The sequence below is a fragment of the Podarcis erhardii genome (assembly GCF_964252035.2).
Source record: "Podarcis erhardii genome assembly, chromosome: 1".
Classification (NCBI taxonomy): Eukaryota; Metazoa; Chordata; class Lepidosauria; order Squamata; family Lacertidae; genus Podarcis; species Podarcis erhardii.
In genome coordinates, this window is record NC_138497.1 from 63520128 (window position 1) to 63525884 (window position 5757).

Consider the following 5757-nt stretch of genomic DNA (forward strand, 5'->3'; position numbering starts at 1 on the left):
AGGATGAGAACAGAAATCGTGCTTTGGCGGTGTGGCGCGGCGGCAGCGGGAGGCCCCATTAGCTAAAGTGGTGCTTCAGGTTAAGAACAGTTTCAGGTTAAGAACGGACCTCTGGAACGAATTAAATACTTAACCCGAGGTACCACTGTAATTACAAACATAACAGAATTGTTCATAAGCAATAACACATCAAAGTACATGAAAAAATGATTGCCACCCAAATCATGAGGTCTAAAATAAAGAGTTTAAAAAATCAATAACAGCAACAACCACCACCAACAAACCCTGCTAAACAATACCCCAGCCCAAAAGCCTCTTCGGCTGCCTTAGCTTTTGAATCTGGAGTCTACCCTCCCAAGCCAGGAAGAAAAAGGCCTCCAGGACTCACATCCAAAATGGTCTCTGGCCACTTCAGCAGCCTCAGCCTAATTAACAGATGTAGAGAAAAAAGAAATGTGAGAAAAGATTTCATGAAGATGTTTACAGGAAACCTTTGCAGTGTGCGAATGAAAATCAGGGTGTAGGTCTGCAGTCTTGGCTCATCCTTTTGTAGGCTTTCCATTGGCTCCCCACCAAATCTACAGGAGCTTGTTTTGCTTTTTTTTCATTTTTGGCTACAGAGCAGTTGGCTTCCAATGAATTCAGTTCAACAACAGGAATACAGGGTGTTGCGATAACCGGTTATCATGCAATTGTGTATTTAATTCAGAAAGAATGCAGACAACATGGTCTGCATGGAAGGATAATGAGGGAAATTTAGCAGTAGAGAATACAGATGGAAAAAAATTGTGTCTGGGCACTTAGTCAATGTTGTGACTCTAATTATTATTATTATTATTACTGCAAAACCACAGAAGAATATCATATAACAAAGGCCAAAAGAACAAATGAAGACACGTTTCCATATTGCCTACAGCAGAGGTCCCATTGTGATATTGCTTCATGCACAGCAGCTACTTTCAGGGCTCGAGCTTCCACTGATGGGACCTTAGGAGACTTCATGTCATGATGGATTATGCCAGGAAAAAGAGACTCTTCCTGAAACTTTATACACTGTTGCATTGGAGATCTGCCTTTTCACTTAGTACCCTACAGCTAAAGTTAACTAACCAATGAACTGAATACCTGGTTCCGTTCTGGCTTGTTTGATGCTTGAATGCACAACCAGCTTGGCTTCATGCCTCATCCAAGTTTAACACTTTTTGCATTTAAAAGAGCCAAGGTCCATTTACACCTAAAAGCATTCCATTCCCCCCCCCCTTCTGCCTCACATAGTATTCCACTGTTACATAGTGCTAGGAAACTAGGTTGTTTTAAAATGGGGTAGGGATGGAACAAGAAGAAGGGAAAGAAAAGACTGGGATTACTTTTGGTTCACATACGATGATTTCTGTAACAGAAACAAAATTAGAATAGTTTAGTCTTGCTGGAAACAATATTTCAGTTGGCGCATGTAATCCAGCATACGAACGTTTTCCATCAAAAACAAGCTTTGATTATATTGAGATAATGTCAATAACATTTTGCAGACTACATTTAAAAGAAAATGTATTTAATTTGTGCTGTGATTTATTGTGATGGAGAACAGGGCCAGCCCATCTCTCAGCCAGCAGATGCTGAGAGATGGCAGCAAAGTGAACATGTGCCATTGCCACACCCTACATGGCCTTAAGCTAGCCTACTGCTTTAGGTAGGGGGGAGGATGTTGCCTTGTCATGAGACTTGAAATAAGATTCAAAAGCCAGTCCAGTCACCCCCTAAAATGGAAATGTAGAGGGGGCACCAACGTATCCTTCACCTCAGGCAGTCAAATGTCTTAGGCTGGCCTTGATGAAGAATAGGTACCCAGATATAGCTATATCATAAACTTCTTGTGCCCATATACCGTAATTGGGAGGTGGGGTTTGGTGAGACACTTGAGTATTCTGTGTTAAAGAATCCTCATACAACAGGGGACCTAAAGCCCCTACATATTTCTTCTTTCATTTAAAATGCAAGCCAATGGTTAGTTTTGTGTGTGTGCCCAGGACCGCTTCCTATTACTTTCTCTGAAACAGGCAAACTCTCTGCAATTTCCATCCCATTGTTAACAGATACAAAGTTGTCTGTATTCATTCCTCTTTCTACTATACTTAGCAGATGACTTTTATGAATCTTCATTTTTCCATTTTCTTCAGAAATGTTCAGTTTTTTTCTTAGAGACATAATTTCCTCAAATGTGAATAGCTCTCCAGTTCTCCCATTTAAGTTAGGGTAGCAAAATGTGGCATGTGCCTGTTTCTCTTGCACAGGCATCCCCAAACTCAGCCCCCCAGCTGTTTTGGGACTACAACTCCCATCATCCCTTGCTAACAGGACCAGTGATCAGGGATGATGGGAATTCAAGTCTGCTCTTGCATTTTCAGTAGGAGTCAGCTGATAGGAACATACAGAATTGCCTTATGCCCTGATAGACAGAGTACTGGCCCATCAAATTCTGTATTTTTCATACTGACTAGCAGCATCTCTCCAAAATTTCAGACCCGGCTCTTTCCTTGCCCTAGCTGGAGATGCCTGGGACCTTTTGCATATAAAATGTGTGCTCTACCATTGAGCTCTTGCTCATTCCCTTATTCAGTCATTTATAAACATTGATAGCAGTGCTGAAAGTTCCTCCTCTTTCTGGTGATTTTCCAGCACTCCCTAGCAAAAGGAGTTGGTTATACATTTACATCGAGCTTTCATTCCTTCACTCTCAATTGCCATAGCTGTCAACTTTTCCCTTTTCTTGCGAGGAATCCTATTCAGAATAAGGGAATTTCCCTTTAAAAAAGGGAAACATTGACAGCTATGTCAATTGTCCTTAGTGGAATCATCACTTGGCCAAATCTACTTGGCTACTTCATGTTGTGATGCCATTCCATTCGTTATGTGATTCCTCATGGCATGGAATGTCAGTGCAGCTAATTGCGTCTCCACCTCCATCGTTCAGCCCAGACACTGAGGTCCAACGCCAAGGGCCTTCTGGCGGTTCCCTCACTGCAAGAAGCCAAGTTACAGGGAACTAGGCAGAGGGCCTTCTCGGTAGTGACACCCGCCCTGTGAAACACCCTCCCACCAGATGTCAAAGAGAAAAATAACTACCAAACTTTTAGAAGACATCTGAAGGCAGCCCTGTTTAGGGAAGCTTTTAATGTTTAATAGGTTATTGTATTTTAGTGTTCTGTTGGAAGCCACCCAGAGTGGCTGGGGAAACCCATTATTACTATTATTATTATTATTATTATTATTATTATTATTATTATTATTATTATTACAGAAGGAGTGAAATGTAGCAGCCTGGGATTTAAAAAACTAGCACTGGTACAGCAGTTAGCAGAAAGTACAAGTGACTGAAACTTGAAAAAGGAGAGCATATTCGCTCAAAGTGGGGGGTTTTGGGGGGGGATTCCAACTTTGAAATTGCTGAAAATGGAGGATTTTTAGTGCAACTTTAATTTTCATGTGAATATGGAATGTGCAAAGCTTTCAGAATTCTGCCTCTCCCCCTCCTGCCGCGAGCTACAGTTTCTCAGCCCGATGAACCCTCCACTGGTGGAAGAACTGATGTATTGTATGGGTATGAATGCACATGTGTTTTTGCAATCAGCTAGTAAAGTTTGCACTGTGCTAAAGGTCCAACTCTGTGAAAGGTGATACCTACACTGAGGTTCACTGAACCAAATGTTCTCGATGCTACTCTAACATAAAACTTTGCAGTAATGATTAAAAAACAATAAATGTGAACTTGACTTAAATGGAATAACTCTATCTACATCACAGAGAAAGGAACATCACTGCACATCTCCAAGAGAGACCAAAGGCTCCCACACCCCTCCTTTCCTAATGACGTCAAACCTGCATTACTATGGCTTGTTTGCAAACTATTGCAATCTTGCCACCCAGCTTTGCAAGATCTAATCAGGTTGCCCTGACATCTTGAGGTTCACATGGTTGAAAATATACTGCTCGTAAATAACATTGTTAACATTCCAACGTGTGGATTTTGATCCCCAACCCAGGCTTCCCAATCCCTTTTATGCACAGTTGAGAAGCAGATTCCCCCCCGCCCCCTGATGCTTACCAAGGGATTAATAATGCAAAACCTGGCAAGGAAACTGCTGTCTGAAAGCTGGAACTGATATCACTTGATGTAATCCAGATATTAAAATTCCTGGTGTAAAATTTTTTTCCCCCAAACCATCATACGTCATAGCTTGATAAACAATGCAGATCCAGGGACATTTGTATTTCTTTGCAACCACAGAAAATCACGTGCTCTGCACTTCCGTTTGAAGTAAAAATAATTCAGACTCCATTTAGAAGTAACCAGATACGATGTTTAAATCATCAGCCTTATGGAACTTTCAATCCTGGAAAAAGTGGTTTAAGTTTTTTCTCTCTTTTTTTTCTTTTAAAGAGATATTTTATATTCTCTTTTGCATGCCATCCAAGCTTCTATCTATTGTGGATTGTATCTGATCAAGACTGTATTGACACCATGCCTTTGAGGAGCATATACTAATACCTTGCAGTTCTGGGAAATAAAGTTGTTTTGAGCATGATCATGCTGGAATCTTTCTTATGTACAGACTACCTGTGCTTAATCCTGCCAAAGTGAAGCACTTTTACATCCCATTTATTTTAATAAAAGTGCTAAGCTCATTGAAATCAATGGAGCTTTAAAATGCTTGACTTTTGCTGGATGTTGCTTACAGTGAGCTGTATCTGTTTATAATTATCTTTAAAAAATAGATGGTTGCATTCATTTACATCAACGGCAAATTTGTCTGGGTTTGCAAGATTTATTGCTTCATGTTTTGGGGGTTTAAAAGCAATTTCTGAAAGAATTTTCCAAGAACTGAACATCATCCACTACTTAATGCTCATGTTTGACTTGCTCAGCTGCCAATATATACTAGCTAACCAATTTGAAAGACCTTCAATTCTCTACCCTCAGCTCAGCCATGCATTAGAACAACGTGTCAGAACAGGGAACCAATTTAATATCATTTTGACTCATTACTTTTCCTACGAAACCATCACTTGACATGTAAATTAACCCAATTTTAGGGCTCGCCAGCATGTGCAAATATGCCTATCCATTTCTATTGCTGAATTTCACAGAGATGGAAGTTCATGGCCTGTTTTATAAGTTACTCTCTTTGTTACAGCCCTTTCTTACTCTCTTTCCCATTGTTGCAAACTGCATGCAATTAGGAAACATGAAGCATACCCCTAAATGACTGGGTGTGGCCCCCAGGGAGAACACTTCTTCAGACTTCTAGAGACAAAACAAGACAGCTTCCCTTTAAAACCGGGAGAGAAAAGGAAATTCCACAAATTCCTAGAACAATTGTTTTCATGGCCTAATTGTTCCAGCAGCTGAAGTTTTCCTATTATATATCCATGAATCTAACGACTAAAGTATATAATACAACAACCATACCATATGGATACAATACATTCACTTAGCTGGTCCTGTCTCTAAAAATTAAAGCATGATCTCTGTACCTCCATGGAAAACCACGAAAATGGCCCAGATTTTCTGCAGGCACATTGTGAGGGTGTGCATAGTGGAGATTGGCCCAGTAGGATAAATGGGGCAGTGCTCCACCAAACCCAAACTCAAGGTCATAATACATGCCATTCATTCCACTCCTGTCTAAAACCCTGGAATGCTGCTACCTCTCAATGTAGACAGTACTGAACTAGAGGGACTAGAGGGACTAGGGACTA